Here is a 25,834-nt window from a genome sequence, read left to right on the forward strand (position 1 = left end):
CGGTCTGTGTGTGCTTGCTGGATAGAATCCAAACGGCAGGCTTGCTCATCCCACTTTCCCGCTTAGTCCCGCGAATAGCCAGCCGGGGAGCAAGTCTGGCCCCACACAGGGTGCCCAGGTGGTGGCTGTGAGTGTCTGCCACGTGTGGCCTCTGCCATCAGCCCGGGTGAAAGGGGTTCTGCCAGCAGTGGCTGGCTGCGGCAGCGGCCTCTCCTCTTCAATTGATCCCGGCACCTCCGCTTCGCAGTCCTTCGCTCGGTGTCGGGGCGGGGATGAGCACCGGCAAGGCCGTTGGGATCGCCCTGGTTCGTTCTGGTCCAGCCCGCACCCCCAGCCCTTTCGGCCAGAGGCAGGCGCTCTGGGATTCTTCAGGGCCTCGGGGCGAAAGCCACACTCCAGGGCTCCCAGCCCCTGCCAGTCCGGCCGCTACCCGGCGGCTCCGGCCGCGTTCTCCTGCCCGCTGGGGAACGCCCGGCCCACCCTGCGGGCTGGGAAGAGAAGGGTAGGCGAGGCCTCGGAAGTCTTTATTATTCAAAATAGAAGCCGTCGGGAGGACTCGGAGGTCTGAGGCTCTTTTAGGGCTTACAGTAGGTGAGAGTCATGTTCAGGGAGAAGTTTTAAGAAGCAGGATTTGAAGCCCAAAGTGCTTTTTGCTTTTCAAGGTGTTGAGGTGCTGGGTCTTGTATTCCGGCTGTCCGTGTTCTGTACGGAGAAATCCTGACGGATTGCCAACACCAGACTCCGTGTCAGTGCGCCGAAGGCCACTGTGGAGCCGTGGGCCCTCTGGGTGGGGAAAGCCCTGCTGTGCTGGCGATGGCTGGGTGTCTGCTGCGCGCACGTGGGTCAAGGAATGGGCTGGGTGCGGGGTGAGGGTTTGCAGCCTCCCCGGGCTGTAGAAGCACTTTCAAGCCCGGCAGGGCCTGGCTGGGTTTGGTTGCTAAGTTGGGCTCAATTATCACGTTAATTCTAAAGAAATTAGACCTGGATAAATAGCCTTTGAATTCAAAGAAATAACTCGGTATTGATTTACATAGCCATGCTTTAAAAAAAGAAAAGAAAAGAAGCCCTTCTCAACAGGAGACATGGATGGAAAAAAATTCTTGCTAGTATTTTCTCCATTCAGAGTAAAATTCTGTTTATGTACATGTGTAGGGAAAGGGTGCTTGATATCTTGGAAACCTACACTCCCTTTTCCCCTCCCTCAACGCACACACCTGGGAAAGCTGGAGGAGGGCGGCTGGCCTGAGAGCTGCCTCTTCGCCTTCCTTAGCCCAGGCTAGTAATGGTATCACTGGAGTAGCCAAAAGTAGCTATGCAAGAAAGCACCGAGCTTACAGCGTTATTTCCTCGAGTGGCAAAACTGTAATGCCAGTGTTAAGACACTCCCCTCCCAGGCCCTCGAAATCCAGCTAAAAAGTGGACTCAGACAGAGGCTCACGGAGGTCTGGGGACAACATCTCCCTCCTCCTCTCTCCAGTCCCAGAACAGGAACCCCAACATGTGTGGCCTGGCCCCCAGGACCAATGACACCCACTGTGGGCTTCGCAGACTTTTTCTAGACTCTCCAATTTGGAGAATATTAACTAAGCACCGTCCAACCTAGAGGCTCCTGTCTGGGTCTTTTCAAACCTGGAGCCCAGGAGTCCAGGGAAGTTATAAAAAAAAAAGAAGCCAACCAGATCCTCAAACCCAACACCACTTGCCTCTCCCTGACCTCATTCCCAGGCTGTGTGAACACCCAGAGCTTTCTTAATGGAGGAAACCAATATGCTGGGCCTAGAATGGATTGGGGGTGGGGGGTGGATAACACATTTCTGCCTCTTCCACTTTGGGGATTATATACAGAAGGTTTTTTTCTTTCTCTTTCTTTTATCAAGCACAGGCCCCTCTCCCTAATACACAAGTATCTTCTCTCTCCCAGTTCAGGTGGGAAAACACAACAATATTTAAACAGTTAGATTAAAACAAGATAAATGGTGATGTTTGTCTGTTGAATCTGTTGGGTAAACCAAGGCTGAGCCCCCCATATTTGCCCTGCTGGGAACTGTAGCAGGACAAAGGGGGAAGGGAAGGAAAGGGTGTGAGAAGTCAGCTTTAATCCAGCCAGTCTTTGGAAACCAGGACCCCTGACCATTGCAGGGTAAACGCAGCCCTAGAGTGGCAGGGAACAAGCATCAACAGGAAACAGCAGACTATTTTTAGGCATAATAAGGAGTTAATATAGCTGGCCATGCCTCTTCCGAAATGCCTCCGAGCATCCTCTCTTTTAATTCCTCCATCCCTTCATTAGCAGTAACAATCATGGAGTCACAGCACCCGTCTCAACGTTAAGGAGAGCCAGGTTTGGGACAGCTCCTCAGAAAAACCTGGGATGGAAAACATCCTCTTGTTATCCTGTGAGCTCTTAGGTGCTTCTCATGTTACAACAGAAAAAGAAATGAAAACCGCTTTTCATTAGAGAGAGACTTGTTCTGTACCTGACTGCCCTTGTGATGTAAATGTTCTGGAGATTTTCATACTCATACCTGTTCCCATGCACTTTTCCTCTCCTTTATTTTGTAACATCCCAATGTACATGATAAGGTAATTTAATAGATTTTTTAGCAAAACTTTCCTTAGTGGGCAACCAATTTGAGAGCCCTTAGAAAAAAGTGAGCGTTAAAAAACACACACACAAAACAACCACACATTCTCCCAATGGTGCCATTTCTCTTTTCTTTTGTTCGGAACAGAGTCCCTTTTTTGCACAAATCTAAGAGAAAGAAAACCCCACCCCACCCCCATCCTACCCAGGGGGAGGAAATAGTGTTTTTCTGTAGGTTTCACCCATTTTGTGCAGAGCACAAATGCTCCCCCTCCGTCAAGTGAGGCTCTTTTCCCTACAGAGCTCAGAGCCTTCGCTTCTTTAAACACACACTGAGGGTGGTGTCCACTTGGACACTTATTTGGGCTCATAATTGGGTTCCTGATCTTTCTTCCCATGTGCTTTGTGGAAAGGGAGCCGAGTGAAAAAGCAGGGGACAGAGAAAGGAGTTAGAGAACAAATAGAGTGAACAAGAGAGAATACTGGGAATTTTCTTCATTTGGAAAGATCCCGGGTTCAAGTTTTCTTCTCTATCCTATTTGCTAGGGACTTCTGCCCCACCATGCTAGCTGCACAGCACATAAGCCACAGCAAGGCTGATGAAAGGAGCCCTGTTGGCCAGCGGGTCTGCTTCGCGTGGATTTACTCCCAGGGTTGGGGTGATGGCTAGATCTCCATACCTGGCAGCCCACCCACTAGTGTTCTCTACCCTTTCCCCCTCTCTCCTCCCCATCCCTTCACCTCCTTTCCCCTAGGGCATCACATTGCTCATCTAACAGCTGCAAAGTCAAAGCAGGAGGACCCTTAAAAAATTACAAAAGAGACACCCCCCCTCCCTGGACAAAGGAGTGAAAGAACAAGGCTCAGGCTCAAAGGTCCTGGGCCCAAGAGTTGAAAGTCAAGTTCAGCGTTGTGGGATCTTAGTGCAGCAGCCCCAGACAGACAGGCGGGTGTCCAGGGCGTTCCTGGGGGCTGGAGGGAGAGAAGGGAAGGGGGAAGACAGGAGCCGGGAGGGCAGGCAGGAGCAGAGGGCGACAGGAGCCCCCAGCCCGCCCCGCAGCTGGCTCCCACGCGCCGCTGCTGTCTGCAGGGAGCTTGGGGCCGGGTAATGGAATTCAGGAGGCAGAGATCCTCCCAAGAGCCAGCCACTGTCTTGTACAGATTTGTAGAGAAACCCTCACTGTAATTAAAACCGTACAGTCAGATTAATTCAATGTGTTGCTCAGCAGCGTTTTTAATAGTAAAAATCCGCTTTAAAATTGAATTAGGGTCGAAGAAAATTTCTGCGAGACTCGCCGGGTTTGCCAGCTCTCATTGAAGCCAGCCCGAGCTGGACTTTGGCGCTGGCTGCACAGTCTCCCTGTCCCCCTGCCGCCCTAGACCGGGAGTGGGGTGGGGGGTAGAGATGGGGAATAGGCGTGGGGGGGGGGGGCTGGTCCGCAGGGTGTGCTAGTTTGGGCTGGACGCTGGACGGCCTGGCCAGGCCCAGGCGTGGCACAGGGCCTGGGGTTACCCTTCAGAACCCCCGCCCCCTTCTCGCCCTTTGGAGAAGTTCACGGCTCAGGTAGGGTTTGGGAAAAGAAGAGAGCCCTGCTGTATCTTGAAGCAATTTCCCACTGTGTGTCCCCGGGCGTGGTGGAGTTTGGAGCCCTCTCTGGACATCAAGTGTCAGACAGGAGAAGGCTGTGGTACCCTCTGCCCCTACCCCACCGCCCTTTTTCTTCTTGAGAGTCTTCCAAAAATTAAGAGTAATATATCAAGCGCGCTGTCAAATTTCTCCCAAGCTTTGATTTGGCTGGCTGCCCCCCTCTCCCTCCCTCCCCACCCCTGATCCTTCGCCTCCCGGGTGGTTGTGAAGTAAACCTTGGTATTTTGTTTAGACACCTTAGAGCTAAAACCTTGCTCCAAAGTTCCTGGAAGAGGTGGCTGCAGATGCTACCCGAGGGACTTGAGACCGCTGAGGGGCTGGAGGAGGCCTGAGGGAGATAGACCCCGCTCTTTCCCCAAACCAACCGGGTTTTCAGGGGCTCAGAGATGGTCCCAGCCTGCCCTGCCCCCCATGGACCTGGCCATTGCAGCAGGCTCCTAGGCTGCTGAGTGCGCGCGCGCGCGCACACACACACACACACACACACACACACACACACACACACGCACACGCACGAAAATTCCCTAACGAGGTAGTCACATCATCAGGCCTGGGAAAACAAAACCGCTGTGGGTCCCTGCTCCTCCGGCAACAGGCGCAGACGCTTTAATTGCCGCAAATTGTCACTCTGTCCCCTTTTCATTTTCTCGCTCCTTCGTTTATTTTTAGTACACTTCAAATGCCTACACACTTCCCCAGCCAGGAGAGCGCGGAGCAATTATTGCCTCTGCCTTCGGGGCCTGCTTTGCCAATCACCGAATGGGATGGAGTAAACAGGGCGAACAGCGAGGCGCGTCATTGGTCTCGCTCGTTTCAGGTGGAGGGCGGTAAAGAACTCCCCCTTACGCGCCTCCCCCTCCTCGTTTCTTGGGTCCCAATTATCAAAGAAAGGAGATGCGCCCCCTCCCTCTTCTTCCTCATCACTCCCCACCCCCTGTGGACCAAGTTTTCCTCGAATCCAGCAAATCCCGCCAGAATAGGCGGCTTTTTTTCAGAGAGTATTTAGGAAAGGAGATTTCCGCGGGGACCCAGCTCTCAATTCTGTATTGAATAAAAGGATGCAAAGTGCGCAGGCATCTTCCCCGCCCCCGTGCCGGGAAATAGGGTCCTTTCCCTCCCAGGGCCACGTGTGATAGGTGCCCCGAGCCAGGTGATAGAAGGCACCTCCTCCCTGGGGGGGGGGGGGGGGGGAGGGGGGGCGGGGAGCAGCTCGGTGTAGGGAAGCTTTGAGATTGGTTCGGAGGGAGAAGTTGGGGACAGTCTGCTAGGGCGGCTATCGATGAACACAGCTGTTGTTTTAAATATTAGTGAGGAATTCTTAAAGGAGAACTTTACATTTCGATCTGAAGTGCTGTCTTAAGTGATGCTACGAGCCATTCTGCACCCCTTCTCTCTTCTCTCCGTCTTTTCTGGGACACGCACAGTGGTCAGGGGTGGGGAGGGAGGCAGGTGTCTGCAGCAACAGCCCAAGGGGGTCTCGGGCGTCCGGCGGAGGGATCCCAAACAAATCAGTGCAGGATTAACTTGTCTCCAATTGGTCGCGCCTGCGGGACGGTTCGGTTTGGGTTACTGGCGCGTCCTGTGCGCGGAATCTTTTTTGCCTGGCCGGGGCTGGGGCGCTCCCAGGACCTGTCGAGCGAGGGGGCCGGCTGGTGGGACGGTTTAAAAGGAACCCAGCGAGTATGAACTGCTCCATTCTCACACACACACCCTTCCTATTTCTTTTTTTATGAAAATATTTACAAGGAACCTAATTTCAGATCGTGGAAGTAAATTTCATGCTAGGATATATTTTACAAAACATGTAATCTTTCGGGGCCGGAAGATGTTTAATTAAAACCATACGTTGACAAGTTGAGTTTCAAAGCGAAGTCACACTAGCACAGAAGGCTAATTCGTATTCAAGATGCAGCCTGTAATCCCTGTTGTTTGAAAACGCCAGGCCGGGCACCGTGTGCTGGCCCTGCTCTACCTGCCCAAGCGCCTGGGACTCCCACGCTCTGCTGCTCTCCTGGGGATTGGCTCGCATCTTCCTGGTCTTGAGAAGAGAGAGGGAACGTCCCTGGATTAGCTTTAGTGTCCACGAGCTGGTCAGGAGGTCCCAGGCACCAGAGATCAGCAGGGAGAGCAGGCAGGCATAGACGGCCAGAGAAGGTGCCTGAAGAATTCTTAGTGGCACGGACAGTCCCAAGCCCCCCAGCCTCCTCCTTGCTCCCTGACTGACCTGTGCCAGAGAAAAAAAGAGTCTCTCCCCTTCACACCCGAACTACCCCCATTCCTGATGACTCAGAACACGAGGGCTTAGGAGGTTTGTCCTGGCCCAGTTGATTTATGGGCACTGGCCTCAGAGGCCTCCCGCAGGACAGTGCCGGTTCCCAGAGGGCTCCACACTGTCAACAGCATTTTTGTAGTCCTCCGCAATAGTCTTCCTCCTTACCCTCCGTTACCATTTCCCCATAACGTCACCAGGCCCAACTGAAACCAGAGGGGGACAGCCCCACAGGGGAAGGACATTCTCCCAGCTCAGCTGGTTGACCAACAAGCCCTGCTGACCCAAGGTGCTAATGAGCAGCTATGCCTGCTGGGATGGGCAGGAGCCTGGAGGTATTCCAAGGCTGGCACAGATGGGAGACAAAGGACGCTAGGGTCGCCTGGGTTAGAGCTGGCCATGTTTCTTAGCTACAGCTCCACAGGCTGGGTTCCAGGTCACAGTCTTGAGTCCACACTTCAGTGTTTCCTGTCCTGACTCTCAGCCTGCCGGTCTTTTCTTCTCTCAGAGATGATGGTGAGTCGTCCTGAAAGTTAGCTTTATGGAGAATCTGAAAGCTGCTTCCAAAAAGAGGCTGGAACCTGAAAATGAAACTTAAGTTAGTTCGATTTTTACCCAAAATGCTCAAGAAAAACCCTTTCACTTACCACAGCCAGTCCTGAGACAGGGAAAGAGGTTTTGCTTCATCCGGAAGCAGTGAAGATTATTGACTGATGGACGTCTTCTTTCCAGGCCTATATTTCCTTTCAAGTGCACCATTAGTTTCCTTAAAGATAAGTCAATTGTAAGAAAAAGCCTAAAATCTAGTGTTCAAGAAGTGTTTTAAACAATATGGCCATCTTCTCTGGAGGCCTCATTTGATTTTATTGGGCCATTTTAAAAGAAAGCTTAATGTTTGCAAAGACGGTCCCCAATACAATTGTGATAAAGTTTTTTTTTTACTCTATACAGACACTACCAGCTGGCATTTCTGAAGGTTCAGGGGATATCTCTTTCACAAATGAACATGGATGTTGGCAGCTACATGCTTAACAGTATATGTCAACTTAATACTTTTTGGTCAAATAATACTGATCTTAGATTAATGGGTAAGACCTTGAAGCCACTCTTTAGTGCCCTGAATTTAGGTGGGGTGGGGTTCACACTCTCAAAAAAAAAAAAAAAGAAAAGAAAAAGAAAAAAGAAAAGAAAAGAAAAGCCATGTTATAAAGGCCTGGAGGGTGAGAAAGAAATACCAAAGAGAAAAACAGAGGCACTGCTGATGGTTGTAAGCATCATGTTGTTTGAGCTGAGCACTAAAAAGTATGTACCTGACCAAATGCATTTGAAGCCTAATCCTACACTGGAGACTTGTGAATTACACAAAAGGGGAGAGAACTGCAACTAATAATCCCCACCTGTTTTATTTCAGTGACACGAACAAGCAGTTTTCCTGTCACAGACAGGGGAGCTCTGGGGGCCCTGCAGCCCCATTTGTGGGCAGTAATTCTGGCACGGCTCTATGGTAGGAAGAGTAAGGGTGGTTGGGAACTGTCAGGATGGTGCTGCCACGAGGGCCGGCAGCAGGATTGGTGGGCTGAAGGGGCAGGACTGGTAATACTTCACAGCTGGCCCACCCCTTCTGCAGCCCCAGAGAATCAACCTCACCATTCCCAGCCTCAGAGCTTGGGTGGAGGTGGGAGAGGCCCGGACAAGCTGGAGATGCATGACACTTCTGCCTTTCTAGTTCCCTCTGCCCTCCTATAATTAGCCCCATTTCACAGATGTGGAAGCTGACGCAGGCTCCTCACCACACAGACTGCTTTGGTATTTGGGAAAGGGGGAGAGGTGGAGCGCAGGTGTTCTAGCTTCCCATCTCCCTGGCAACTATGAGGTCTGGGGTTGCAGATGGAGAAAGAGGCGGGCTTGGGGCCTGTATGTACACATAATGTTTCTGCTTTTGAGACGCATTTGGTCAAGGGGGTGGGTAGGATTTTCATGTGACAGAAACGGTTCAACCTTGGCGCAAGGCTCAGGGCTCTGACAGCAGCAGTCCCTGGGTCCCCCGACTTCCCGCCAGTTCTCTTTGAACAAGACTCCTCTTTGCCTTCGAACTTTTCTTAAATTCTGAATACTTGAACCCTCGCTTGTAGTAAATGTATTTGTAAAATGTTATCTATTTGCCACAGACATCTAGCGTGCGATTAAAAATTAATTTTTTTTTTAATTTTTAAACTGGGTTTTAAAGGCCTATTGTGGGGGAACAGAGATGTCAATGTGATCGGGGCTCAGTAGAGAGCTGGATTCTATTGGCCGATACGTATGCGCCTCATCATGCAAATCCAACAGCTGGGCATGCGCACTGCATTGGGGGAGAGGGGTACCCTTCTTCGCTGGTAGTTGGGTCCAAGACTCCTAGATGCGCAATAATTTAGGTTTCCTCATTAAACAAAAGGCTTCCTCATCATTCCCCTCCTCCCACCGTTCTCAGCCCGAGCTCCTTACAAACCAAGCTGATTCTCCGCCCCCAAACTCTGCCATCCAGACTTCGGTCTTTGGCTCCTTCTTAGCGTCTCCGCATTTTAGGATGCTTTACATACCTCCCCACTTCCTTTTCTTTTGACCCACTTTCAAGGATATGAAGATGTGATTTTCTCTTCATTTTCGGTCCCACCCTTCTCTCTCCCTATCAATCATTTAACAAATAATACTGGTCTTAAAATGTCAACACCGCTGCTCCCCATCCCACTAGGCTTCCACCTCCACCCCCCCCGCCCCCCCCCCCGGGGGCCGTGTGGGTTTCAGTCCAAAGCTCAGGAGCATGGACGGCCCAAGAACTCGATGGGCAACAGAACCGGTCACCATGTAAGCCCGACTGCCCGCTTTCTGGCATCAGCCCAGGTCGCCAAATCAACACCAGTATCTGCAAGCCTGTGGGGGTGGGGGGTTGCTCTTCCAGCTCTGAGCCCCCACTTGCCGGGAGAAGCGCAGGGCTGACTAAGGGGAGGCTTCCAAGGGTGGCCTGTAAACCTCTTCAGGACCCCCCATGCGCGCACGGGGACCCCAGGGATCCATCTACTTGGAGCACAATGGCCTTCTCTGGGAAGGGATCTCAGTAGGCGAGAAATGGCCGCCGTTATGTTGCAGGCCCCCTCGCGGGGAGGTTCCGTGGCTCTGCCACCAGCTCGGCAGGCCAACCCGCGTGCAGCGTCGCGGGGAGGACCGCGCCCACACGCGCTGGCGGAACCGCAGCCAACTCTCCCTCCCTGGTGGAAACAGGCGTCGCTCCCCTGGCTTTCAATTACTCTCAGCTTACCTACAGGGCGAACGGATTTGTATTTTTCCACCAAAAACCCTCCTGTCCTGGATTCCCCTAGATTCCCTCTTCCCCGTCATCGACCTTACCCAGAAGGGCGATATAGGGGTTTGATTCTATGCTATGACACGAATAATTGTTGCATCATGTAACTTCCTACATCTTGGTTTTAATTTGCAGTGAACCAAACAAAGATATTTGCAATTTTAAAATAAGCACTCGATTTAATAAATGGGAACATTGTGCAGAGACTGCGATGCCCCCCACCCCACCCTTCAGAAGACGTTATTAGCTCTGACAGCATGCCGCTCAGGTTTGCGGAGAGGATTTTGTAAAGGGATGACAGACAGGAAGGCCAGCAATCATGGGCTCCTTGGACTGAAGCTTTTTTTCTTTCTTTTCTTTTCCTTTTTTTTTTTTTATCAGAATGTTCTGTTCGATGCCATTTATCCTTGATGATAGAAAATTGCGCTGTTGCCAGGACGCTGCTGCTGCCGCTGAAATAGAGGGCAGGAGCCACATTTCCATTTTCCAGCTTGAAAGCTATTCAAATGAATTTGCAGAGAGGGGGGGGTCGTCTAGCGATAAACAAATGAGAATAAATCGAGTTCCCCTTTCCATTCTCTCCTTTAAATGGGTAGCTCTTCATTTCCAATATAAAGATTTTTGTTCATCAGTGTTTGGGAATACCTGGGAGTCAGTGTAAGCCAACGTACAATTTATTTTGATGCTCTTAAAGTGACTAACCACATAAACATTTAAAAAGAATCTATGTCTGAATATATATAAAGTATAAGCATTACATATACATAGATCCTGTACATACATACCTTCACACAGTTCCAAACTACACAGGAGAATAAACTCTTTCAGCAGTTTCAAGTGAATTTAATTTGCAAGTAATGCTGGCTGTTGGTGGGTATAGACTTCTATGTAAGTATTGTTAAGTGAAATCCCCCCCCCCCCATTATATATTTCAGGGCGCTACATAATTTAATTACCCTGTAGGTTTTAACTAATTTAAACATGCTCCCCTCAAAATAAAAAAAAGATAAAAGTCACCCTTTGTCATGTATTTCTTTCAAGTTAATTTTCCAAATTTACCTTTAAAGTTTTCTAAGTTAGCAAATACAAGCCAAAGAGATGGTATGTCGCACTTCTAAAGGATATGAAACAAAGAGAGTCGTAAGCCTGAGCTTGCCTTCCTTAAAATTTAGATTCTTTGCTAGCCTAAAAAGATCATATTTTAATAGGGACTTAAGGGATCATGTCCAAAATTAAAAAATACAACCCATTAGAATACACATACACACACATTAGCAATATCTTGAAAAAACTATAAAACTTGCAGGGCCTCCACTGCGTTTTAAATAGTAAAGGCTTTTATTGAATTCTAACTTTAATGTTTTTGCGTTTCAGAGTCAGATACCGGCTGATAGAAAATTTTCAGTACTATAAAGGGCCTGTAAAATACAGGGACTGGTTGTATTTGAGGTTTCAGCTGGTACTTTAAAATAAAATTTAAAAAACCCGACAATACTTTAAAACAACATTTTTTAAATGAGTCGTGGGTCTCTAACTGCTATGTTTTTTTAGCTACATGGTTGTTTCCGGAGTGATAGGCCACTGCTGGACAAACCAGGGCTGCGGAGAGAATAATAGTGTAAACCCCGAAAGAGAGAAAGGCGAGGGTGAGTTGATACTGCTGTTCTGAACTTTTCCAGGAGTGTGCTAGGGCGAGTCCCTCCAGCCAGCCAGTTCCTGAACAATCCGTTTTCAGGCGAACGTTTCCCGGTTAACAAATTAGCATGATAATAAGAAAACTACCCACCCCATCAAAAGAAGCTAAATAAAGCAAGGAAACGGCCTAAGAAAGTCCAATCTGCTTGTGTTTGTTGTGGTTAAAATAATTGTAGGTGAATGTAGCGTGTTTGGGCACCGGGAGAGGTTCCCCCTCCTTTATCCTTGGCCCTGGGAATTGTGTTCGGACAAAAAGCCCCCCTCGCCGGCTGCTCTCCCCGGAGAGGCAATTCGCAGGGCTCCTCGGTGCATTTCCCCTCCAGGTACAGCTTGGGGCGCGCTGCGGGAGTCCGGCGCCGCCGGGACGCAGAGGGCGAGGCGTGGGCGCTCGGGCGGGGCTGCCGGGCTCCTGCAGAGGGGACCCCCACCCCCCACCCGGGGATCGAGCCTGACTTCAAGCTCCCCCGGGCTCCGCGTGGGGCCGGCATAATGAACATTACGCAAAAGGAGGTGGGACCTCCTCGGATGCCAGGGCGGGGGGTACGGGCGGTAAAGACCCCCTGTTCCCTGGCATCGTGTTGGATCAGGACCGCTCTCCCGGGTCCATCCTGCGGGGTCTTCGTCTGGAGCCTCTTCCAGGGCTTTGGCCGCGTAGGTTGGACCGGTTTGGAGCGTGGCCTCCAGCCAGGGGCGGGCAGGGAAAAGGGGGGTGGGGGAGGTGGTGAAAGGAAAGAAATGGTCTTAGACGGCTAACCCCAAGGAACTTGGAAGAGCCAACACGACCCAGTTGCCTGCGGGACAAAGGCAGGGCAGGGCTCCGCTGGCGGAATGGGCTGCCGGCGTTGGAACGGCTTGTTGTGTGGGCGTCTTTGTGTGGCTGGGCGTGCGGAGTTGCGGAAAAGTTGAGTTTGGAGTGGAACGGTAGAAACCAGGAGTGGAGACGGTGGAGCCACATCCCAGGCTGAGGGAACCTCAGCCCTCACCCCCGCAAGCCGGGTCTCCCCCGCAGTACAGAGTCCTTATTGAAGGGATCTAGCTACACCCAGGTGCTCCCTCTTGTAGGTAATGCTGGGAAAGCACGGTCAAGTTTGGGGGAGGGGAGATTTTTCTCCCCCTCGGAGAGATGTATCCACTAAGTATTAAAAATGAAAGCGATTTTCTCCTTCACCTTCTGAGATCCCAGGAAGAGGGGACTTGCCTTTTTCCTCAACAAAAGAACGGGCTTGTCTGAAAAGCTGCAGGCTCACTCACTCTTCGGGGGTTCCAGCACCCAGGACCATCACACGCGGAGGAAACACAAAAGCTCAACATTTGCTATTTTAAAAGATTTTCCCTTCTTTTGAGTCCCCTGCGTAAACGCTGGTTGTAAGGTGAAAGTGCTTTGGTGTGAAAACATGCTCAGGGGTCCCCTCCCTTTCTCACGTGCACCGGCAGTTGCAAAACCTAACAAATGAGCAGGTCATTGTGGAGACTGTTACTGTGACAGTCAGGGCTAGCCTCATCAGCTAGCCAAAAGCCTTGCCCCAGGAAATTAGGAAAGAGAAAGCCAATGTTCTTAAAAATACAAACTACTCTAAATTCTGTATTGCCTCCCAAATCCCAAATAACATTTCCTAGTCAGTACTTGCACTGTTAACTCACCCCATTCAAACTCTGGTTCCCTTGTGCTCTAGGGCATTTTTACTTATTTTTAAGTCTCCGGAGCTTTGAATGTGCAATGCAAACAGTAAAGAACCACGTTAATCCTGCTTTGATCTCTGAAGGGAGATCATAGCAGAAATCAGGTCACCACACAGATAGGCACTGCTGGGAGGAGTCCCCTCTTCTTACTTTTCTTCTTCTTTTTTGTGTTCTCAAGATCTCTCCATTGGCTCCTGGACATCCATTGCCAGTTAGCAAACTGTTCATGTCCATATGAACTGTGAATAACTTTTTATTTAAAGCTTGATGATTATACTTCTTAGATGGAACCATTTCTTGTATTATAGATCTAGATATTGGGGTTAATGTACTCATTCTGTCTACCTGATTATTTACATAAATATATTAGACCATGTTCCAAGTTCATAACCTCCCCAGCAACTTAATTGCCTAAAAAAAAATTGCTATATTTCCTCTGCTTTCTTTACCCCTGAGTCTTGAAAGGCATAGAATAATGGTAGTTAATCTGCTTAGATAATTTAAGATTTAAAGATTAGAAGGCCTATATTGACAATTTCAAAATTCAAGTCTGAGTGTTTTGGCTAAGAAAAGCTTAGGAGATGACAGATATGATAAAAGAACTGCCAAAAACTAGACTTTATTAAAACTAAAAAGTGTGATGTTTTGTGGCTTTGAAAGAAATGATTGTTAAAATGCTCACAATCCAAATATGTCCCTAAACAAGCATCTAGAGGGATATTTTATGCTACCTGATATTTAAACAAACAATGCAGTATTTCACTGTGCTTGCATATACAACACGGATCTATTTTATAGTGCTTTTCAAACCACCTTCAATATATAGTTAATTGGTTAGCATAGTTAGTATAGTTGAGCCACATACTCAACACAAGTGATGTGTACATAATCATAAACATCTGTGCTATGTACACATTCTTCCCCTTACTTCTCAGTTTCCTGTCATAGCACAGAGCATTAATATTATATTGAAGAGGCTGCTAATAAAGCTATAGCTGCCACCTAGCTTTCTTCAGAACTTGTTGAATGGGAGGAACACGTAGATATCTAAATTTGCTAAGAAAAAAAGAAAGCTACTCTGCTTCAAATCATCCCTATTATAGTTGATTATCATTTAACCTCAATGAGCCAGCCTCCATCACAGCACAAATCACTCTGACACAGAGGCTACCCAAATGCTTGTACATGTAGGACAATTTTACAATATCCCGCTTTGCATCAAATATGTCCTTTTAAGGTGATTTTAGACAACTGGTTTGGGAGCACAGTTTTGAAGAAGGACTGCAATAGAAAGAGAGAGTTCGGGAAGAAAGAGGGCAAAGAGAAAAAGGGGATGAAAGAACACACACACACACACACACACACACACACACACACACACACACAGATTGTTTAGGCAGAGAAATCTTTTATGGTCATAGACTGTGTCCTCTAAATGGTTGAGGTAATTTTCAGACTCAATGCCTGTTCTCACCTTAGTGGCCTCCCTTTTCGTTGATCCATTTATTCCTCTAAATCTGTTACCATTATAATCAAGTTCTAGAGAATTTGTAGTGGAAGCTACCAAAATATTTGTTTATAGGATGTTGGGGACATTTTGTTGGCTACAGATACATAAAGCATTGCATTAAGTATCCCAGGAATGCTCATTTTGGTGGTATTTAGCTAAAACAAAACCAAAAACAAAACAAAACCCCCCAAAACCTAACCCCTATCTTATGTTCCCAGGAGCTGGTTTGTGCATTGTCTTACTTTTGACTTAACCTGGCTCTACAGTTTATAAGAGAACTTTACACATATTTTAAAGTCAAAATTACTTTCTCTCTGAAAAAGCAACAAATGTTGGTCAATTGTTGGTCTTTAAAGATGGAAATAAGCATTACATCCTAATTATATTTAGATTTTTGCCAAGAATTCTAATCTCTTCAGTCTGCTCTTTGCCTTTTACCAGAATCCCAAGAGCCTGGCATATCTAATCTATGTTAGGAGAGAGAATAGGCCTCCTTGTCTTTTTTAATTAAAGTTTTTGCAGCTTGTAGAAAGTAGTAATTTTCTAGAAAATTAGATAATTTTAGATCACTATAGTTCCACTCTTTTATCTTTAACATGGTTCTAAGCAAATCTTGTCCTTTAAAAACCATCAATTATAATGCAAAAAAATATTGAAGTATTCTGAATTTAAAGTATTAGGATTCTGCAGTCTGACCCCATCTCAATGAGAATAGGTATAAAGGATGGTCATACATGTGTGCACAGTGTGACAAAGCACATTGGTTTCTGTCTGGCCTATCAGAGTAATACATGGAGCATAGGTTCCTGCTGGTGTGAAACAGCATCACTGTTGCCTCCTTCCTGATTCTGGGGTTTATCCACATGCCCAAAAGGGCCTTTTAAAGTCACCATTCTTTCTCTAAATGAGGTAGAAATCAAATTTAACCAGGAAGTAATCAAGGTATTGAACCAAAGGATTAAAAAATAATTTAGCAAAGAAAGGTGGTCTTTTTCTCACTAAAAAGCTGTTAGGCTTACTTTTAGTTGATTCATCTAAAATGTTTAGTGGCTCCCAGGGTCTATCCAGGAAAGACAAGCTCCATAGTCTGGCGTACCTGAGGAGACTTAAGAGGCCGCTGGGCTCTGGAGTCAGACTGCTGGATAATCTTGAGCAAGTTTCTTCTTCTTTTTTTTTTTTCTTTTCTGAGTCTCAGTTTCCTTTCTGTGCAATCGGAATAACAATAGAATTAACTTATGTGGCATTGGTAGAATTAAATAAGATAAATGCCTCTAAAATGCTTAGCAAGGTTTTTTGTGAAAAGTAAATATTCAAAGACTACTAGTTAATATTTAACATTAACATAATGCTTAACAAGGCCTTTTGGTTTCTTCTAAGCTATGCCCTTGTTATAGAAACCACTCACCTGGGGTGGTTCACCTGGCTAACTTCTCACCTCTCTAATTCCGCTGAAGTAATACCTCCCCTGGGAACTCTTCTCTGATGCTTGAAATTAGGCAGCTGCCTTTGGGCCTCCATAGCACCCACTGCTTATTTCTTTTATTGTCATCGTTGCTTTACTTATCTGTCTCCCTAATTAGACTATCAGCTGTGGTGAGCACAATGTAATTTCTCTTTCTCAGAGCTCACAGCTGAGCCTGGTAGATAGTAAATACTCAATATATGTATGTAGAAGGAATAAATATTCAAACTTGCCTTTCTGTTTGCTTGCACTTATAAATAAGTTGTCACTGGATGTATTCTTGTACATTTAGTTTTCACTACTTAATCTTCCTCAAGGAGAGGGCTCAAAGGAACCTAACATTTATTACCATAGTAACTTTATGAAGAGTTTTGATTGTGGGATCTGTAATGAACTGTTGGTATTTTTAAGATAAAATATCTTCTGGACTCACAGATAAGTTGGGTTAACTGTACAAATCTTCGACACCTGACCATACTACTCAACATATGGTTTATGCATGGTCTCAGATAGTGATTTGGAGTACCTACATGAGCGCTAATAGTTAGGTTTCAACTATCACAATGCCCTGGCCAAATGGGCTTCTAATAAATTCAATTATGCCATTGGTTTAAAGGACATATGTATATGTAAAAGTCATTAATAGACATTGGAAGGACCTAAACATCTTTAAAAGACCATTTAGGTTTGTCTCATTGGCATCTTGGATTCATACAACTCTTGAACAGAAACAGGGAAACCCTTATTGTGTGGCAGGCTAATTTGAGGGAAGACCAGTATAAAGTATGATATGTCAGAGTTACAGAATATTGGAATCTACTGTATAGTAAATATTTACACAAGCAGGAACCAATACTGTGTGGCCAAGTCCTCATTAATGGGTCTGCTTTAATGAGTAGGCTAGGATTCTTTGTAATCATTTCATTAATCCTCAGAAACAGTTATTACTGGAGTGTTTGAAAGCAGTTTGTTTTCTTAAGATTAATCACCCCCTGCAAAGCTTATTTAATTAGATTTGTAAACTCCTTTTCTTCTATGAAAGGAAAAGCTAAACCAATTTCTCATCTTGGAATTATCAAATGTTTCAAAGGCAAAAGGTCCAAATTTAACTAGATTTTCCTGGAATAACTTAATAAATATATGAATTAAGTGATAATGATGATTACTACTGATCTGCTCTTGTAAACCATAACTGCTGTTTATAATCTCTCTGTTAGCCCCCTTGAAAATAAAGTGAAGTAATACAAAATTTATGAAGAAAAAAAGAAATTCCACTCCATTGTGAGAACAATAGACTTTCCATTGATGATTAAGGAATATTACTCTCTTCAAAGTAAACAATGAAGTAATTTTGATTTGGTTGCTGGTTCAGAGCATGGGCCTCACAGAAGTTGCAAGAAAAGCTTGGGAGAAATTCATGTCTATTTTCTTGCACGTAGTCAGGGCAATCCTATGCCATCACAGAGTCAGTTCTGCTCAAAACCCAACACAGTCCTAGCCCCACACTTATACATTCCCTTGAGGCAGTTCAGTTACCTGTTCCGACAAAGGAGACCAAGGAAAGGAAAGGAATGGAGAGATAGGAATTTGTATTTTGCCCCGGGCATAAGACAGTGTGGGTGGGGTATGGGATCCTAAGATTAGAAAATGGTAACTAGTAAGAGAAATGATAAGGTTTGCCATGCAAATGAATCTATTTCTGCCACTTATTTTTCCAATTATTTATTAATGACTTTATAATTTTATTTTCTTAACCTTACCTTTATTGTTGAAACTATTACGGATGTCCCCATTCCCTCCCACTCCCCCTTTGCCCACTTCCACAGGGCCCTTTGGCCGTCCCCACACTGTTGTCTGTGTCTATGGGATACGAATATGTCCTTTGGCTCATTCCTCACCTTCTTTCATTCAGCGCCCCCTTCCCTCTCCCCTCTGACAGCTGTCAGTCTGTTCCATATGTCCATGTCTCTGTTTCTATTTTGTTCATTAGTTTATTTTGTTCACTAGATTCCACATATAAGTGAGATCATATGGTATTTGTTGTTCTCTACTGTATTTCTGCCACTGCTTTCGTGGCACTTCCTATTTATTAATGCTCCATATCTTTTCATGAAAATTTGAAGTGACTTCAATAACTGACATATAAAATGGAAAAAAATACTTTACCCCTCCCACTTTCACTCAAGCTATGGAGTCACTCATAGCACACTGACCAAGTAATTTCTGCCAATGGACGAATCATTTAACCGGCGTTATGATGAACACAATGACATGCATAAAAAAACGCTTGTTTTGTTTTTCCCATGTGGATAATATGGATCCAGAAAAAGACAGACTTCTTTCCTCCCTCCAAATATCAAGTCAGTTTTTGCCACATAAATATGGCCTAACTGGTCCATCTATCAAACATATTTAAAAGACATTCAAACAAGAGTCTACAACTTCTCTTGGAAGTCTATTCCTTGTGGTTGCTCAAAGGATAGTGTGAAAACATTTTATTGTTTCAGATTGGACCTCCCAAGCCTGACTGGGAATTTTTATGCCTGAGTGCCTAAAATATTCCAAGAAAATATGGTTCAAACCACCACATTTTCCTGCTTTCAGGTTCAAACCCTATAAAACCACCACATTTTGTATGGTTTCCACCCCAAACCATAAGTTGGCATGAGATCCCACTAGATGCTCTGCTCAGGTCTAAGTGAAATGTTTACCAACCTTAACATTTTTGGCCAACTTGTCACTAACTTGGAATGCAGGTGAAACAAGATGAGTTCTCAGCAATAATTTCTTCATTTGGATCCCTTTATTTGACCTTCTGCACCCCAAGTTGCAGACACGTAGTCATTACCTTATACTGGGTCAATCATTGTTACTTCCTCTGTGACTTTCTTCTAATGATTGCCTTATCTTGGAAATTTCTCTCTCTTTATTTCCTTTTCAAAACTCACTTCTTCTGTGTATTTTCCCCTCACATTGTACACTTTGAGGATAAAATATAAATCAGTTTTGCAAAGGTGTTAAAGGATTTAAAAATTTTTACAGAATGCATAGGGCTCTAGATTGTAAGTTCCTTATGGGGAGCCTACTCTCTTGATGACCATTTAGAGTTGTTGGGTCAAATACAAGATTTTTATTTGTTAATTTGGCAACCCTATGAACACTGTATCTCTGTCTTCTAGAAACCCCCACCCAGCAGGTGCTCAGTAAATATTGGTTGGCTGAATGACTAAAGGAAAGTAGTGGGGTTGTATATCTTGGAATTTTAATTCTCTCTAAATTATATCACACTAGAGGCCCAGTGCATGATTGAATCATGCACGTGTAGGGTCCCCTACACGCTTTCGCTTTCGATCGTGGGGGAGCTGGATGCCTGTCTGCTGGTGCACCAGGCCTTTCAGAAGCCTCCGGCTCGGCAGAGGCTTCTGAAAGGCCTGGTGCTTGAGCGGACAGGCACCCAGCTCCCCCGCTTTTGATGGTCCGCGGTGGGACGTGAGCTCGCTGCCCCAGAGGCCCCTTCTGTTCCGCAGCACAGCCATGGCGCAGATGCTGAGCTCACGTCGCTCAGCGTCCCGCTGGCCCAATCGGCTACCCCGGCCACCCCGAGCCCCGCCCCCTGCGCCTCCCACTGGCCCAATCATGGGTGTAGCGGAGTGATGGTAATTTACATATTACCATTTTGTTAGGTAGGATAAGGAGCTGGCTTACCCTGTTGGCCTGGACCCATTTCATAAGATCTCAGGCCTCTGAGTTCTTGATGGAGATTGCGGTAGGCATGGTCCTTGACTTTCCTCATTCTGCTTTTTTGTGTGACCATTGTTCTAGAAGGATATCCTTGTTTCTTTAAGAAGCCTGTGGGATAAAAAGGACAAGGGAAGGATCACCTGCTGTTAGGTCACAGTTCACTAAGAGTAGAGTAATCCCGACAATTGGGTTGGGAGGCCTTGAGAGGCAGGAAGCTAACTGATGGCTTCCTGCTGTCATTCTTTCCCCACCAGAAGCTGGAGCTCCTTTAATAACCACAAATATACAAATAGGAGCCTCCAGGGAGTGCATAGGTGCTGGGAGGGGAAGTAATAATAGCAGTTTGGGTTGACTAGAATCTTTTATAAATAGTCCTAATGCCCCTAAAGTCATTATCATGAGAATTCTTAAGGCCTCTGTGGAAGGGGAAAACTATCTCAACATGTTTATTTTATCATTATGTTAAATTATCAATTACATTTATTATTGAAACTCCTATAAAATCATAAGGGTGCTTTTACTTTAAGAGCTAAGGGCCATGAGACACAAAGGCAGTGTTGACTTTGTCTTCATTTCTTGCATCTACCGTTTTCTTCAGAAAGTCTCTAGGACTTTTCCAGTACTTTGTACTCAGTACTTCTCCTTGGTGTCCATCAGTCAGTATCTCTCCTAAACATGTGACTTGGAAAGTTAAGGACTCATGAGTAAAGTGCTTACATTTCAGGGATTTCATGGGTACATCAGATATTAGTATGTGGCCTGTTTATTTAGAGCTGTGATTAAAGTTTATGGAAGCTCTATTTCATGTATGCCTGCTTCTGAAAGACAAGGAAATGCTTTAAGCTTGAGAGAAATCAACGCTGAACCAGATAGAATGAGCCCAGAATTCACATTCCCACCTACACACTCCCTTCTGTTCTGTTTCTCCAGTGGATTATCTCTGATGCTTGTTTATCTGATTTCTAGAATCTACTTCTGTCCTCAGGCACATTGACAGATAGAGGAAAACTACGTGCTATCTGCCTAGTTACTGCATTCTGTTCTAACAAAACATGGTCAAAATACCTTAAAATCCCATTCAGCAAAAGGCCCTCAAAGGTGTAGAATTTTGGTTTTCTATACTTGATGGTTAAAATATGTGGTTTTGGAGTCAGATCTATTTGAAGTGGGATTCTGGATCTGTCTCTTTAGTAGCCTGAATCAAGTTGCTGTACTGCTCTAAACTCTAGTTTTCTAGTATGTAAAGGGAGAAAATTATAATAAAGGAATATGATGAAATTCGATAAAATTGGAAAGGAAAACCCTCCCACAAGAGTAGCAATGATATTGAACAGCTCAAACTGCATAGGGTTGCTAGAATGAAATGACCTACTGTACAGAGAGTCTAGCCCATATATAGTAATTGCTCAACAAATGACAACCATCGTTGTTCAAAGTCTGGGACAGAAGATTTTCTTTTCAAACAGATCCTCAGAATGTTTCTGTTAAATCAACACACTTGTGTGGCCCAGATTGTGCTTGTGGGCCATAATGGAAACTGTGGCAGTAATGTCCCTGCACCTGGCTGGCCACATTCCTGGCCTCTCCCCTGAATGTCCAGCTTCTGGTTTAACTGGAAGTTGGGAGGCAGGGTCAGGACACTCTTGCACCCTATGACATAGCCAAGACTAGAGCCTGGTGGGAAGGTGGGTGAGGCCTTCCTGATGCCAACCCAATTGTCTCTGACGTTCCCAGCTGCTCCTCCTACCCAACTTTCCGGGGGTTGTTTTGGGGACAGTGCATTCCCAGTACTGTAGAGGTGGTGGCTGAGCCACTGCCTGGGGCTCTGCTGAGTTTCTGGTCCTGCCTCCAAACTTCCAGTGCTCTACTGGCTCAACCAGAAGTTCAGGTGTGGGGTGGCCCAGTGGTGTGTGTTTTTTCTGGGAGGATGGGTGGGGTGCAGTGGAAAGCACTTGAGCAATGAATCTAGAGGCCCGGGGGAAGGTACTTTTTTTTGGTAAGTGGAATTTTACCTCATGCCCCCTGACTTCTATGTATTCTGAGCTTCCAAAAGGTTTAGTCCCACCAGGAATGCAAAGGCCACTGCAAATGGGTTGTAGAAAGAGATTAGAGGAAGAAGAAAATTGAGATTGGTTGCTCCATTTAACAGTGTCTCTTCTCTTAGCATCTCTCCAGCATTATTTCCTCTGAGCATTGTTTTCCTTTGAGTCTTTTTAGAATGTCCCTTCAGTTTCTGGCCACCCACAGAAATAGAAGCTGAAAAAATAAAAAAAAGGTTGAGGGAACCTCAACATTCTTGTTTTTTCATCTTTGTTCATACTTTCAATCCTATCATCCATACATATATTTTTGTGCTATTCTTCTTTCTTAGAGCATAGGAAAAGGGAGCTTTTAAATTAATACTCAAAACATGGAAAAAGTTAACTAGAAGAAAACAAGCCAGAGGGAAAGCAGGCTAGTAGAGTAAGGAAGATGAAAAGGAGAAGGAGGAAGAGTGAACTCAATTAATAAGAAATGGTCCCAAGTTAATATGAACCAGGCAAGACCTCTTATCGTATTTAAATTTCAGAAAGGAATATGATGAAATTTGATAAAATTGGAAAGGAAAACCCACCCACAAGAGTAGCAATGATATTGAACAGCTCAAAGTGTCGAGAAAATCCTGGCCATGTGCCTGTGATGACCCATCCAGTTAGATCAAGAGGATTTGGAATTATCTCCCGATATTGGTCATTTCATTTTGTGACAGTTGTGATATATTTTATGCATGAGGTTAGAATTATAACTATAGGCTTGCTATAATAGGCTTTCTTTTCTATTGAGCATAAATTTAGTTCACATTTGTTTGTTTATTTATTTAATTTTAGCATATTGAAAACAATATGCTAAAATTCTGGTAGAGTCAGAGCAAAATAAAAAAGATGATTCTCCTACTTAAGGAAGCTATCCTATATAATAAAGAGGTAATATGCAAATTGACCATCACTCCAACACATAAGATGGCCGCCCCCATGTGGACACAAGATGGCTGTCACAAGATGGCCAGCAGGGGAGGGCAGTTGGGAGGGACCAGGCCTGCAAGGGAGGGCAGTTGGGGGTGATCAGGCCTGCAGGGGAGGGCAGTTAGGGGTGACCTGGCCAGCAGAGGAGGGCAGTTGGGGGGGACCAGGCCTGCAGGGGAGGGCAGTTGGGGGGGACCGGGCTGGCAGGGGAGGGCAGTTGGGGCAACCAGGCCTGCAGGGGAGGGCAGTTAGGGGTGACCGGGCCAGCAGGGCAGCAGTTAGGCATCGATCAGGCTGGCAGGCAGAAGCGGTTAGGGGCAATCAGGCAGGCAGGCGAGCAGTTGGGAGCCAGAGGTCCTGGATTGTGAGAGGGTGCAGGGGTCCCAGATTGAAGAGGGTGCAGGCTGGACTGAAGGGACCCGCCCCCATGCACGAATTTCATGCACTGGGCCTCTAGTAAATTATGAAAAAAAAAATCAAGTAACTTAATTTGTGGTGATAGTGGTGTAAATAGGGAGGGGGGTCTGAGGATATGACGTATAACATGGTGACTATAGTTGATAACACTGTATTGTATAATTGAAATTTGCTGAAAGAGTAGAACTTAAATGTTCTCATAAAAAAAAACAACCACAAAAAACAAAAGATAAATATGTGAGGTGATGGATGTGTTAATGAACTAAATGGGGGAAATCCTTTCCCAGTATAGATGTGTATCAAATTGTCATGATGTACACTTTAAATAATTTACAATTTTATGTGTTAATTATACCTCAATAAAACTGGGAAAAACTAGTAAGAAGAGCAAATGTTTTCCTTTCCCAGGACTGAATTATGTATATGGATTTGTATAAAAACTTTCTAACCGCTATTGCCAGGGTAGAGGCGGAAGGGCACTTCACCAGGGAGGGGCCCATTTATCTCTGTGCCCCCTGTGCTAGTTTGCTGGCCCACTTCGTGTTTCTCAATCTAAACCAAACCGTGGTGGAGAATAGCAAAGTATTCTGAGGAAAAGCTACTTATTCATTTGCCTATTTTCACATACAATTGTCTTGGTGGTAATCTGGTTTAGAAACCTATTCCCAGACTATTCTGTTTTTTCTAAAAGTTTTTTTTGCTGTTGTTGTTGTTTATGATGTGTCAGGTCTTTAAATACCCTGGGTGCTCAGTACTCCTCCCAGGTGACATCACAGCGCTTGCGCAGTCCAGTGATGTGGGGGTCCTGATGGCTGTGCACAGCATCTCTCATGCCAGGGTTCAATCCATCTTAAACAATAGCAGCAGCAGCTGTGAGAGGGATCCAAAGACCAATTTGTTGGAATAAAGCAAAACAGGGCTTTGCCATATGGGAGATATATCTCAGATGGGTTTATTAGATGTAGGATGATTTTCCTTATAGCCTAAGGGCTTTCTGGAGGGGATGTGAAATCTTTTCACTATGTGCACATCATTGCCAGATGTGGATATAGTGAAGTAAACCTCATCCTGTGTGTGTGTGTGTGTCTGTGCACATGCATATGTCCATGGGTAAAAATGGCAAATTCTGGCTCATACCTAGTTTCAGTTTATTTCACTTTCACTTTCTAATGCAAAAATTTCTTCATGGACCTTTTAAATATGCAGTAGGACTCCCCCCCCAACCCCATCTGTATAAATTATGGGTGATATCAAGTCTACCAATATGTAGAACCAGAGGCAGTAAAATAATGATAGAACATGGTTAGTTCATGGAGGACCCTGCCAGTATTCTAATAGTAGGATGTAATGGAGTGCTCCACCAAAATTTAAAAATTAATAATGATTACTAATCCCATTAATCAGAATTTGTCATGTGAACGGATCAGGGATCTGTTGCATTAAGCTGTCATGTGGTTGCAATCATACCTTTTTAACTGCCATCAGAGGTAACTGTCAGCAACACCATATCTTCTCTTCAGTCTATTCTGCCTTCAGGTCCCTGGGGTTCCATCCTGAGTTCAGGGCGATTTGAACGATACGCTAATGACCTGCTGATTGTCTGCACAAAAGCAAAATCACACACTGTTCAGGCAACACAGTGATTCCACACAAAAGCAAAGGACTGTCTGGTGTCAAAATAATACCATGCTCTAACTTTGATAAAGATTTTTGTAACTGACTACAAGGTACTAGTTGGTGCTTAATGTGTGTGGCAGAAATAATGTTTATTCAAATAGCTAACAGGTTGGCAGCAGGGAAATTTCAGGACTGTGTGTGTGTGTGTGTGTGTGTGTGTGTATGTGTGTGTGTGTGTGTGTGTATGAAGGATGCTGTTAGATAGCTGTTTCTGTTCATATTTTTGGTTCTAATTTTCAAAGGTACAGAAAATACAAACATATTTGTTTCAGTTGGATATTTACTCATGTTGGTGATTATTAAGATATACTTTATTTTTAAAAATATATTTTTGATTTCAGAGAGGAAGGGAGAGGGAGAGATAGAAACATCAATGATGAGAATGACTCATCAGTTGCTTTCTGCACACCCCCCACTAGGGATAGAGCCCGCAACCCCGGCATATGGCCTAACTGGGAATTGAACTGTGACCTCCTAGTCGATAGGTCAATGCTTAACTACTGAGCCATGCCGGCCGGGCCTTAAGATACACTTTAAATAACATGTCATCAGAGAGTTTTCTTACCAGGTTGTGAAAATGTATGGTGAATACTATGATCCATCTACCTATTTATCTATTGACTTACCTCTGTGGTCTGCCTCATTGAGCAGGTTTGGGGCTGTAGGAGGCCAGGCCAAGCCATCTCAACATTCCATGTGGGTGTGACTGCCTCACAGCGACTCCTCTTTAAACCTGAGGACACATGAAAGAACCTGGACCAACACCGGAAAACCATCTAAAATCCTACCCTGCCTCTCTTTTTTCCTGT

The 25,834-nt window shown here is 45.5% G+C and overlaps 1 long non-coding RNA gene across 1 annotated transcript; it reads right to left on the reverse strand.

Annotated features, from left to right (window-relative positions):
• Positions 1–15,581: 15,581 nt before the first annotated feature.
• LOC307107844 lies at positions 15,582–24,950 on the reverse strand. The gene is made up of 3 exons (XR_013814262.1): positions 24,816–24,950; positions 19,894–20,037; positions 15,582–15,929 (listed from the first exon to the last, which is right to left on the reverse strand). It is a non-coding gene; the product is annotated as an uncharacterized lncRNA (long non-coding RNA).
• Positions 24,951–25,834: the final 884 nt, after the last annotated feature.

The sequence above is a fragment of the Cnephaeus nilssonii genome (genome assembly GCF_951640355.1).
Source record: "Cnephaeus nilssonii genome assembly, chromosome: 12".
Classification (NCBI taxonomy): domain Eukaryota; kingdom Metazoa; phylum Chordata; class Mammalia; order Chiroptera; family Vespertilionidae; genus Cnephaeus; species Cnephaeus nilssonii.